Source organism: Parus major, chromosome 24 (genome assembly GCF_001522545.3).
Source record: "Parus major isolate Abel chromosome 24, Parus_major1.1, whole genome shotgun sequence".
In the NCBI taxonomy this organism is placed as follows: domain Eukaryota; kingdom Metazoa; phylum Chordata; class Aves; order Passeriformes; family Paridae; genus Parus; species Parus major.
Genome location: NC_031792.1, coordinates 2397486 through 2410949, shown reverse-complemented (window position 1 = coordinate 2410949; position 13464 = coordinate 2397486).

Genomic DNA, 13464 nt, shown 5'->3' with positions numbered 1-13464 from the left:
CCCAAAACCCAGAGGGATGGAGGAGAATGGGCTGCCCTGGCACTTTTCCTCTGCTTCTTGTAACCACACACCAAATCCCATATAAAAGAGGGGTATTCTGGCTCTAGAGGAAATACCAGTGGAGTACTCAGGGGGTTTTTGGGGATATTATTTGCTGACCTCACTCTCCCTGGTGAGGCTGTGAGCTTGAGGGAATGGGATTTGCTTTTAATCCAACAGAGATTCCCTGGCTCAGAGATTCCCAGAGCAGGGATGGGGAAAGGACAGGAGAGAGGCAGTGTTGGCTGACAAAAGGAAATTTCCTCTCCTGCCTGTTGATACATTGCTGGGCAGGAGACCAGACAAACCCTCGCACTCATCCTTGGCAGGAACCTGCTCAGCTTCTCCCCTCAGCACCACAACAGCACAGAAAATTCACTCACAGACATAACTTGTCTGCACAGCCTTGGCTCTGGCACCTCTCAGTTTCTCACCACGCTCCCCTCCCTGTCTCATGGCCTTTCATGGGTTTATTTAAGGCTTGGGGAACCTTTTGCATAAGGGGAAATTTGGGCTCAGAGCAGCTTGCCTGGTGATGCAAGAAGCGCTTAGGAACCAAGCACCACTCAAGTTTCATAAGCCCCGAGATAAATTCCTTTCTTCCTGCTTTATCCTTTGTTTCTCCAATATCTGGCCATTTTACAGACAATTCCAGAGCAGCTCCACACTTCCCCTGTGGTTCTGCCTCAGTTATTCACCATTTCTCCTTTTTTGCTAAGGGGAGCTTGCCCAGACAGAGCCACCCCTGCAGGAGATTCCAGCTTTTCTACACTAAAAGTGAGCAGAGATCCCCAAAAGTGTTAATGGGGCTTGCACTGCCATAGAAACTACCCTGAGGAAAACCCCACAGGAAATTTCCAGCGCTGATTCTGCAGCCTGGTCCAGCAGGAGCTGTCCCTGCCCATGGCAGGGGGGTGGGATGAGATGAGCTTTAAAGTCCCTTCCCACCCAGACCATTCTGTGATCCTGTGATTCAGACAGAGCCAGCATTTGAGGAGACAAGCACGGGGTAAGTCTCAGACACTTCAGGAGGTTTTACTCCCCTCTGTCTTCAGTGTGGTACAAGACAAGGGGTGACACCACAGCTGTGGCCTTTCTCCAGAGAGCAAAAATCACTTGGCCTCATTAACAAAGCCACAAAGGCCCAGCACGTGGCTTCAGTGTGAAAAACAAATTTGTTCCCTGAACAAATCCACCGTGCCCACCTTGCCCTGCTGCTGCTCTGGGTCAGCTGTAATCAGGCTGGCCGTGCTCCTGGCTCAGCAGCATTCCCAAAACTGCTCCCAGAGCTCTCATCCTCATCAGTGATGTCCAATTCCCAAAGTGAGCAAGGAGCAGCCCTTCCCAGAGTTGGCTTTGCAGTTGTTCTCATCACTGGCTTAACATCAATTCTGGGTAAATGAGGGAGGGACAGAGTTATGGCCAAGCTGAGCGCTCTGAAAAGCTTCATCACATCACTCTCCTCCAGCTCTAGCATAAACTGTCCTCATCAACCAGGCTTAGCCCAATTTCCATGTTTGCATCTTGACCTATAATCCATCCAAGCCCCAGCACCACATCCTAATGCAGCTGTCACCCTGGAGCCCACAGTCACAGCCTGTGTGGCCAGATGAGCCAGCAGGACTGAGCAATGTGACATCCTGAATCTGCTCTCTCGTCCAGACACTTCTGCTGGTGCCTCAACAGTGGAGAAAAAGAGGCTCCAACAGCTGAGCTTTCAACACCCATTTTTGTGCCCACCCCTAATCAATCTGGAACAGGAGGGCCAACTCCCAGCCAAATTTCATGGTGTTGCAGGCTCATAAAAAACTCCTGGTTTCTGAGTGTCATGAAATCACAGGCTGCTGGAGAGGAGAGAAGGATTTCCTCACAGAGGGAAGGGCTCAGCTCGGCTCCCATCAGGCACCAATGAATCCACCAGGGAAGGATGTTATGCATGCCCTAAATGTGGGGAAAATCGTCAATTAGAGCTTGCTGAGCTCAGCCGTGAGGCACAAACAACTTTCCAGGCTGCCTTGACTCCCCAGCTCACGGGAACCACTTGGGTTTTATTCCCCCACCCTCTGGAATTCACTTCACCCCAGCCCTGCTCCAAGCAGAGGGAGTTTGGAGTGGTTGTGATTCAGCACAGCTCATTTTGAAGCAGTCTGGAGCCCAGCAGGCTTCCAAACTATTCCAGGAGCCACCAGCCCAGCTGATTGCTGCTGACTGCTGTCAAATGGCAGCCTCTGAGCCTCCCCCTGCCCCGAAAAAGAAAAGCTGTTAATGCTAAAATCCACATTATTCTTTCCCAAAAGTAGTTTCCATCCTGCTGGTGAGAGAGAACAGCACTGAAGGTGGAGGAAGTATCTTGATCAGACCCCCAGCCTGAGCTGGAGCAGCTTTTCCTCCCCTCCATCCTCAGCCTGAATTAAATCACAAACATCAGGGGGCCATTCTCTCTCTGCCACCCCCAAAAAATGCTGCTGCTCCAACAACAAACCCTCAGAGAGCTCGGGGAGATGGTGACCTGTTATTAGCAGAGCAAGAGCAGCCTGGTGTGGGCAAATAGAGCCTTAAATCAAAAGCAAAACCAGCTGCCAGCACCTCGGTGGCTCCTAGTGGGGGAACAGTCCCTGCCCTGAGTTCAGAGGGAGCTCTCTGCCCCCACCACCCCACCCCAACAGCTCTTCTCCCACAGCAGCCGGGATGGGAACACATCAGGAATGTTATTTCACACCTGGATTTCCCTGGGGGCTCCATTTGCACCCCAAGGCACAGGAGATGGGGTGTGGGAGGGGCAGGGTTGGATGCTGATAGCATGGAATGAAAATGGGGAAAAGCACAGCCCAAACTGCTGCAGTGACCCCTGGCCAGGACCAGACTCCTTTTCCTCCAGCAGCAGCTTCAGCCAGGGAATGCAGCAAAGAACGGTGGGTGCAGAAAGCCTTTGACACATGAAGGGAAAAAACGCCAGAGCACCACACTCTCAGCAATAAAGAGTGCAAAATTCACTGTTACTGAGGATTAACTCTGGCCCCGGAGCAGGCTCAGATTCTCCATCCTGCAGGACCTCTCCAAGCAGCACTTCCAAGGAGCTGCAAACACCCAAAGCCCCTTCAGATCCAGCTTCTCCCTGAAGCTCACTGCCTTCTCCCTCTCTCCTGCATGACTGCAGTCATCCAAGCCCCCAAAAAACACAGTGCATCTCCCTCAGTGTGGATGTTCATCCCAACAGCTCCCTGCTTGGATTTGCTTCACCCTGATGCCTCCCCAGGCCTGGCAGTGCTCATCAGAACTGAAAATGGAAGCAGCTCACCTCCTGTGCTGCCTGCTGCAGCCAGGTTGATGAGTGCCTGTCCTTTTTTCCCTGACTCCCACCTGCATCCGAGCATCCCCCTTTTTTCTCCCATCCCCATGGCTACCAGCACTCTCTGCCAGCTGCCTGCCAAACTCCCCTCCTCGGGGAGGAGGCATCAGTGCCTGCCTTCCCCTGCTCTCAAACTCATTCCCTGGGAATGGATCCTGCTCTTCTCCCCCCCATCTCTCCCCTCTTTATCCAGGCTGTGTTTTTCCCTGTGCCCTGAACTTCCTTGGCAGGGTTTGTCCTGGGGCCATCCCTGCAGAGCAGCGTGGTGCTGTTATCCAGCTCACAGCCCCACGTGGGGACACAGAGCCCCCAAATCAACCTCAGGAACACCAGAAGGGAGGGGGAGAGGCACAGCAAGGAAAGTTTAGTGGGAAATCCCTGGTGCTGCACAGCTCCTGGGCTGGAGGGAACCAGGCAAGGCTTCACTGAGCCACTGCCATCCTCCACCACAGCCTGGCAGCACAGGATCTGCAGAATCTTGGAGAACAGCTGGTTTTCCGTGGCATTTTAACTCAGGCCGGCTCAAATCCATTCCCTGGTGTTTGGAGTCCCCATCCCTGGAGTTGTCCAAAGAAACAGCTGGAGGTGACACTCAGTGCTCTGGGCTGGGGACAAGGTGGGGTTTGGACATCTTGGACTCGATTGTCTTGGAGGTTTTCCAAGCTAAATGTTGGATTCTAAGCCTGATTCTGTCCACTCCTGCCCCCAGCTTCAGCTTCCTGCCCTCCCCATCCCAGAGAGTGGCACATGGAAGACACATGAACAGGAATATCAATGTCTGAGGAAGAGGAGGAGGAGTTAAAAACACCGAGCATTCAGGGCAGGCAGAGGCCACATTTCTGCCTAAAGCCAGGCTGGAGGCAGGAGCAGAGCATCCAAGTCCCAGGGAAAGAATGGACGGTCTCCAGATCCCTGGATTTATGTCAGCCTGGAGACCAGACAAGGACCCATTAATTCCTGAGCTGTCCAAGCAAGAATTGGAAGAGTGACAACTTCAGCACAATGACTACAATGGCCTGTGTCCCTGGGGTGCCCAGGAGAGGATGCTGGCTCTGCCTGAAACTCCAAGAGAGCTCCCAAATCCCCACATCCTGCCCTCCTTACGCTCCCAGCCAGGAGCCCTCTCCACCCCCGTGCCTTGGGAAGGGCTGATAAAGGAGCTGCCTCTCGAGCCTCTGCTCTTCCTGCAGCCTCCTCCTCCCATCCCTGTCCCTCTCTGCTGCCACTCAGGCAGGAATTGCTCTCTGGGGAGGGATGGGGGGCACAGGATTCTCAAATCCCTCCCTTGGAGCTGACAGCAGCCTTTCAGCCCAACAACAGCTCAAAATGCTGCTGAAGAGAGATATTTATATGAAAGCTTCTCTCCCCCCACCTTCCCGAAATCATTCTAAGCTCCTTTTCTTAGGCACTTTGAAATAATTAAAGTCTTCCATCAAATTATACTGAAGATCTCTATGAAAAGCCTTTAATTTCCATTCAGTTAATGTAACTCCATCCACCAGATGAACTCTGCAGGGGGCTCTTTTTGTTTGGGGTTTTTCTTTTATTCCATCTCTTTTTTTTATTATTATTATTTTTTTTCCCCTACTCCTCCTCCTCCTCAAACATCACGCTGGGAAACTTTAATTTGATTTTAGCCTGACTGGAATTTTGGGCTGTGCCACATCCTGCACAGCTGCAGTGGGAATTTCGAGCTCTCCTTAACATTTAATCAGCTCCTGGTGGGCAGCAGCGATGTCTGAGCGTGGGGTGGGGATGTGAGTGAAGCCTCTGAGTGAGCAAGGAACCAGCACCAGAATCTCCCCAGTCCACTGCTCCCTCCCACAGGAGTGCTGGGATAACCAAAAGTGCTCCAGCAAGCCCAGGCAGCAGAGAGAGGAGGGTTTTTTATTTAATCTAAGTAGGGGAGATATCTCAGGGAATAAATAGCAGGGATTTTCCACCGGGAAGAAATGTCTCCCTCCACCCCAGTGACTTCTCCAGGTGAGAAACCCCTTAATGAGAGAGAAGTTTCCCAAAAGAGAGCCAAGCTCAGCTCCTGGGCAGCAGCTGGGAGATGCCACAAGGCCACAGCTCAGGGCCCAGCTCAGGGTGGCTCCAGGGCTGTGTCAGCAGCAGAGAATCCCCCCGTGTGTGCCTCCACCCCTGGCTGCAGCCCTACGAACCAAACCTCATCACAAAGCCCTGATTGTCCTCATCACTCTGGCTGCAGCAGTTCAAAGCCTTTACACAAATGAGAATCTGCCTCTCCACCTTTTGTGCTGATCCAGCTTTTCCCAGGGTGATGGAGAAGCTGAGGGAGGCGGCAGAGCCAACACCTTGGAAGGGGAAGCCAAGGAAAAGAGCAGATCAGGAGGGAAGGCACATGCTCCTGTGCAACAGAGGATTTCCCTGATTTTTGTGGCTTTTTGTGGCTTTGTCCCACTGGTGCTGACCCTCTCTTCCTCGCTGGGTGTCTCCTGGCCAACACATTTTCCCTGGCACAAGGGCAGGAGCAGTGGTTTTATACAAAGGAGATGAAAAAATGAGAGTCAGGTCTTGGCAGATCCCTGGGTTGGTGCAGAACGACTCCAGTGGATCCATGCAAGGAAAAAGAAGGGGATTAAAGACCCACAAACTGCAAGAAACAGGTTTTAGCTGCTCATAACTGAGAGGCACAGGGCAGGAAATGGACAAGACAGAGGGATGCAGAGTTCTGCACCCTGAGGGAGAACAGATATCCTGAGGGATACAGGTGCATTTCAGGAGCAGGCAATGTGTCCTGGTGTAATTCAGCATTTAAACTTAGTTTGTCCATGCTAAAATGAAGATTCTGTCCCAAAAGCAGGATAAGAAAAGGGGTGCCAGTGTCCCTGGGACTGCACAGCCCTGTGCACCCAGGTGTGCCCCATCCATAGGCCACATCCCAAACCCACCCTGGGGATCTTGCTCTTTCCCAAGGCTTTTTTAGGGAGCTGTGGAAGCTTTGACATCCCCCAAAAAAACCCTCCAAAATTTTGCAACAAGCTCTGTGAGCAGTCTGTGAGAGTCAGAGCCCTGGCATGTGGCACTGCCAGCAGCTGCTCAGCAGAAGGAAGATGATGATGACGATGACAAACTCGTGTTTGATTTTCTCGCTGGCAGCGCACGGCAGATGCTGGGACATGGGGTTCAGAGCCCTTTGTGGCATCCCACAGAAGCCACCAGACAAGGAATTATGCAGGAACAAGGGGAATAAAGCTTGCTGACCTTCCAAAGCAGCAGGGCTTGATTTAGCAATCACAGCACCAGCAAATTCCAGGAGCTGGGAAAGGCTCCTGGGAGGCAAAGCCTGGCACTGCTTCAGGACACCAAGATTTCCTCCCCAGCTCTGCTGCTTGGCCAAACTTTCTCTCCTCATGCATTAATTTTACCACCTGTACCTAGTGAGAATAATGTCACAGACCTCTCCAGAGGAGGTGTCAGGATGAAGAGTGTTCTGCAAGGCTCATACATCATCATTAGCTCTGGCCAGGAATAACCCAGGCGCTGGGAACCTGGAGCAGCGTTTTTCCAGCTGCACTTGGAGTGTGTTTCACTCCTTGCAGCCCTGCTCCTTCTGCCTGGTTGGACTTTATTGCCATTTATTTGCACCACAGAAGCACCCCAAATGAAATCATCACGCCTCCTTGTCCCCAAAAATGATGTTTTGTCAGTCAAATCGAGTCCTGCTCTGCACAGCAAAAAAAAAGAGAATCATGGAATATCCTCAGCTGGAAGGGACCCACAAGGATCATCTGAGTCCCTGCACAGCACAAACCAAACAATTCCACCCTGTGCCTCGAAATCCCAAACCAGAACTAGAAGATGCTGCCATTATTTCACACCTAAAGTCTGCAGGCTGTGCTCGCAGAAAAGCCTAATTATTTAGCAAAACGAGGAAATAACTTCTTTCTCTTAATGGCTTTTAACAACATTTCCACAGGGATTTTTGCCCTGTGGTGCAACAGCTCAGCCATTCCCATCCCCACAGTGGGACAGGGCACTGGAAAATTTACTCCAAGAGCTGCCTGCAGACACAAACCGGGTTACACGAGGTAAATTCCCTCTGCAAAATCACTTCTCTCACCCCAAACCAGAGCAGTGATTCACCAGATGAAGATACTCTCATAATTCTGCCCCTGACAGCTCAGGACAAGCAACACAGCTCTGGTAGCATCAGGTCAGCTCTGCCTCAGAGCGTGGGCCAGAACAGCGCGGGGATGAAGGTAATTAACGATGTGGTAACGAAGCTGTTTAGTCATCCGCTGTGCCGGCAGTTCATTGCTGTAGTGTGCAAACGGAGAATCAAAGCTGCCAGCAGCGGATCTGGAGCTGCCTGCTGGCCCCACAAGCTCCTGATGGGCTTTGGAGTGGCCTTCTCCAAAAATCCGTCTCCAAATCATCCCCACCTTTATGGGGTGGTGACCCAGGCAAGGAGCCCTTCTCAGACCTTCTCCATCTTCACTTTTAAAAACCGAGACCCAGAGACCCTCTCTCTTTTCCAGAATCCCAAAGGGATTTCCCAGAATGGTGGCTGACAGGACACTGCACTGAGATCACAGGGTAACACTGAGATTTCCCATCTTCCCGATGGAAACCAGGGAAAAAAACCCAACAAAAACCACCACAAACAAAATTTCATTAAACAGGGCTTGAAAACTCCTTTCAGGTTTGGACCTTGCAGTGTCTTGACTTTGTGGGAATCCAGAGGATCAATTAAAAACAAAATAAAGCAATAAATAAAATAAATCAAGATTTATGTTTGGCAGCATGTGATCCATCAGGATTTGTGTGAGTACAATGAGGATCGAGGCTCAGCCACGTGCTGAGAAGCCCCATGGAAACATAACCCTGAGTTTTGCACCTTCAAGGGGAAAAGGCACAAAATTTGACATTTTTATTCCTGTAATTCCCACCTCTGACTCTGCTTGGGGCTGCAAAGGACAGTATCAGAGCTGGGCAGCCAGCAGGGAAATCCTCTTCCCCAGGAAATCCACTCCCAAAAATCCCAGCTGCTCCTCCAAGGGCTCCCAGCTGCCTTTGGCAGCCCCAAGGGGCAGCATTCCTCCACTGACAGCCAGGGAAATTCTGGCAAGGCCTGGAAAACTGCCTGCTGGAGTTTTCCAAGGGTTCATCCAGCAGCAGTGCCTGCCACAGCACCGAGGCTGGATCTGGGTGGGTGGGAGCTCTTCGTGCCTGGGACTGAGCCTGAAAATCCAACATGCACCCCCCGAGCCTGGGCTACCCACTGCCACTCCACAAAGGTGTTTTTAGTCCCTGTTCCCTACCCCTAAATAATTCCCTGGCTCTCCTTCCCCCTCTGTAAAACCAGATGTATTCCCTACGAGGTTTTTTGGCTTTGGTGCTGCATGGATTTATCCAAAGGAGGCTCAAAAATGCCATTTTGTCTGTGCCATAACAGCACTGGAAGTCCCAACATGGATTCAAAAAGATGCCTCCAGCCCTCAGAGGGCACCCACTGACTCCCTGTGTAAGGAGATTTGGGAGGGAGAACCAAGAAACAACACCAAAAAATTAATTATCACTCTCCAAAAAATGTAAGTTTTCCATATATCCATACAGAGAACTCAAGGTGTAAAATCTGTTTGTGTGCAGAACACAAGTCTGTGGATTTGACAAGAGGCAAGGCACAAACATTCAGGTGTGTGCTTGGAAAACGCTCCTGTGCCCACATTTGGGGCTTATTTCAAAAGGTGGGAGACACCCAAGCAATTTCCTGGATGGGAATCACATTTTTGACACCAAAATACACCAAAACCCCAACTCTGGGTTGATTTCAGCCTTTGCAGCAATACCTGAGATCAGCCCAAACACCCAGGTGAGTTATTGCTCCCCTGACGCTGAATCCAGATTCTCTCTTCTTCCCTGTCCATTTCTGTCACTATTTTATTGTGAACATTTGTGGTTTAATTTCCACCTCTCCTCTACCTTTTTTTCCCTTCCCCAACACCACTAAAAGCTGGCAGGTTTTAAAATCCCCCAGTATCTCGACGAGAGGAGGGCTGGAACAGCTCCTTTGGGGACAATGGATTCGATTCTCCTGCAGTGTGCCTACAAAGTCAAACCCAAATTCTTCTTTTTTATAGGAATTCATTCAAAGCCTATTGATCTGAGCCTTCATTCTGCTCTTAACAGCCTCTGAGCTGGGGTTTTTTTTTATCAAGGTTTCTAAAATGCCACTCAGGTCTGTGCCTTTATCTTTTTAAGCAGCCTCCTTGCCCCAAGTGCTGCTTCCCACGCTCCGACTCCACAGCAAAACCCCACAAACTGCCCCAGATTTGTACCTTTGCTCCCCCACCACCACAGGTGTGGTTCTTCCCAGGAATCCCAGGATTATGGATGCTGGAATTGCTCCCTGGGAGTCATTACAAGCTGTTCCTGCCTTGGACCTGGGGACTCCTTATCCCCTGAATTATTCTCCTGCAATCTGCTCAAGGCTTGTGCACAGGGCTCGCGCTTCTGGATGATGGCAGTTTGGATTTACTCTGCCTCAAGGTGTGATAGAGAAAATTCCACATGGGAATCGTTCTCAGGGCACTCACGGGCTCCTGCCTGACCATTCCAGGACAACAGAATTGCTGATGCACCCATGGGATCATCCCTTTAAAGTTTGCATTCCAGACTTTGGAGAGTGGCAGCACAACCCTGACAACTCCAGAGCGCAGCAGGAATCTCCAGAGGACTGGGAAACCCTTATCCATGAGCAAAATACAACACCTCCTTTAAAATAGTTTTCTTTACAGCAAATAATGAAAACTATAGGTGCTACCCAAGCCTTGACATCTCCTGGGATTCCCTGCACCATCTCCATTTTCCAGCCTGCAATTCCTCACCCATATTCACACACCCAGCGAGCTTTGCTCAGGTGTCACACCAGATCAGCTGCCCAAACCATGAGAGGATAGCTCTCCCCCTCACCCCTCTCCCTCCAGCAGCAGGCAAGCTGCAGGTAAGCAAAGACACAGCTTGGTGATCCCCAAAAACTCAGGATGCGAGCTTGGGAGAGGCGGCAGACAGACAGACAGACACGGAACGGTGAGTACAAGGCTGCTCTGAGCTCACCAGCACGGCTGGGAGAAGCAACAGCTCCGGATTTATGGCCAGGCTGGAATGCCTGGAGGAGCAGGAGGTCAGGGGAACAGGCAGGGAAGAGCAGCAGTAAATCCTGCCTGCCCCACCACAGCTGGGAATGGCAGGAGGAGGAGAAAGTCTTGTCACACCAACCTGAAAGATTCCCCGGTAGCATCACTCTAAAATTTCAGCTCTTTCTATCTGTGACTCCTCACATCTGTAGCTCTTTTGGGCTGGGTGATTAACAGGAGATTAATTAGAGGCAAGAAAGGAAGGAGGTTAAGATACAGCAGGGACAGATCACGTCCACAGCCACAGGACTCTGCTCTGAGGGCAGGGACACAGCCAAGAAACCCAAGAGCCTTCATTTGAGCCCGCTATCATCCAGATAAAACAGAGTTTTATGCTGGCTTCATGCAAATACATGGCTTAAAGGCAGATAAAAGGGAGAAGAGGCAGCAAGGATAGCAAAAATATGCCAGATTCTGAAGGAAAAAGACATTTTGCTCGTTTTAATAAATAAAACACATTTCCATTCATTCAGAAAGTGGATAAACACTCAGCTTGCAGAGCAGGAATTACTCCAGGTTGGTTCCTCCCCTCCCTGTTTGGAAAAGCACTCCAGAACTCAGGCTCTTTTTCACCCAACTGGTGGGAACAGCGGTGCCAGGTGCTATTAATAGGAGCTGAGAGAGCTCTGCCGCTCTCACCAGGGCTCTCTACCCATTCTCACATTTAATTTTCATTCATTAAAGATACAAAAACCCCCCAAAAAAACCACCAACCCCCCCGAAAAAAACATGTTTCAAACACAGGCAATGAATTAACACGTAGAGGCTTCTCCTCCTGCCGCTTTCCCCTCTGACGACTTTGCCAAAGCAGGAAAATAAGAATTCAGCTGTGGCCAAGAATGGGGCTTAAGAAGTGTTTGTTGTTTCCTGGCTGTTTGTTGTGCTTAATTATAGACGTGTTACAGCTCCCGTGCCCGCCTTCCCCTTCCTGCAGTTACATAATCAGCCTCCAGCACATGCTCCCACCCACCACAACAATATTCCCAAAGAGTCGTTTCCCAGAGTTTTCTACTCAGAGAGGCAAAAATGAGGATGCTCCTCAGCCTTGCTGCCTGTGGAGAGGGGCTGGGGTGAGCTGGGATGGGCAGAAAGGCTCAAAACCAGAAAAATTCAGCCCTGTGCTGAGGTTTTATCAGTTGTGGATCTGCTCCCTCATCTTGGTGCTCAAGGTTTGGAGCATCAGTGTCCTGCCTTCCCACCTGAAGGGCTTTTCCAGGTTACAGCTTCACTGTCCCTGGTGATTTATGGGATTTATGAGAATTTTGACAGATCCTGCACTTGCACAGGAGCACATTTAGGCATTGAACCGGACATTCTTCATTACAAAAGAAAAATTCACACACTGTCCATCATAAACAACCCCAGCCAAAATCCCAAGCTGAGGGAACAATTCCAATGTCACCACTCAAAGTCACACTAAAACTAATAAATCTCCAAGATGCACAGAGCAACAGGAGTTGTTCCAGAGGTGTGGAATCATGGAATGGCCAGGCTGGAATGGACCTTAAATGTGGGCTCATCCCACCCCTGCCAGGGCAGGAACACCTCCCACCACCCCAGGCTGCTCTGATGGGGCAGCCACAGCTTCTCTGAGAAAATTATACTAGGTCCTCACAGGAAACAAAATTTAACTAATACCTCATTTAACCCCACCCTCAGTTTGAAATCATTCCCCCTTCTCCTGTCCCTGCATGCTGGGATTAACTGGGATGGTTAATCCAATGGGTTCAGTGGAATTGTTCACTTCCTCTGGGTTTTGAGCACATTTGCTGGGCTCAAGGTTTGTTCAGCAAACCAGAGACTGAGTCTGGTTAAGGAAGGGACAGCAGAAAGTGCATGGGAGATGCAGAGCAGCAGGGAACAACGAGCCTGCTCAAACATCTGCAACAAAACCAACTGTTGGGTGACTTTTGAACTCTTCTAGAGTGCAAAGTGCAGAATTAACCCTTTTGGTATGGATCAGGATGTCACTGCTCCCCAAAGCTGTGCCTGGATGCGATCCCTGCTCAAATCCCTCCTGGAAGCAGAGCTTTGGGAACACGGCACAGACAAGAAACTGGGATAAACCAACAGCGAGGTTTGGGCCCAAATCCAGCTTAACCCAGAAGGTGACAATCCTTGGAAGGATCCACGAGGAGGAAGAGGCAGAGGTGGCCCAGTTTGGGGTGACAGCAGCCCAGTTAAGCCAGCCCCAGGCAGGGACAGAGGAGACTGATCTGTGCTCCTCACATGGACGCACTCAGAGCCTCCAGCAGCCTCACAGATTAATCAAAGCCCCGGCCTCCAGCCAAGCTCCAGCCACAAGGAGCCATTTATCACAATAATTAAAAAAAAGGGAAAAAAAAGAGGCAGCATTACAAGGATTCTGGAGCCATCAGTCAAGGAGCAGAAGAGAGGGGAAAAAAAGCTTTCCCTGGATTCTTTTTCCAGCTTTTCTCCACCAACAGATCATTCCCAGCAGCACCATGAGGTGACAGCTCCAAGAACCTGGCACATCACTGCCCTTTCCCTCCTCAAATCCCATCCCCTTGGTGCCTTTGGTTGCAGCCACCTGATCAAAAGGGGGAGGAAAATTTATAATAAAAAAAAAAAGGATTAAGACATAAAAGTTTATTGATTGATTTAAAATCATGCTTTGAAACAAAACCCTCTGGATTGGAAAGCTTGTATTTCACAGTGGGAAAGGAAGGTAGAACACAGGGAACACACGGAGAAATAAACAGCCTCGTCTCAGAGCATATATTTTGTCTTCATTATGCCCCTGAGAAGGTGTTAATATACAATGTACAACGTATTAATCACCCCTCTAACTTCCAAATGCGAAATGCATCATTAACATTCATGTTGTTTTCAATTAGTTTGCTGGAAGGGAAGGAGGGAACAAAGGTTCCCTCACTAAATTTTTGTTGCGTT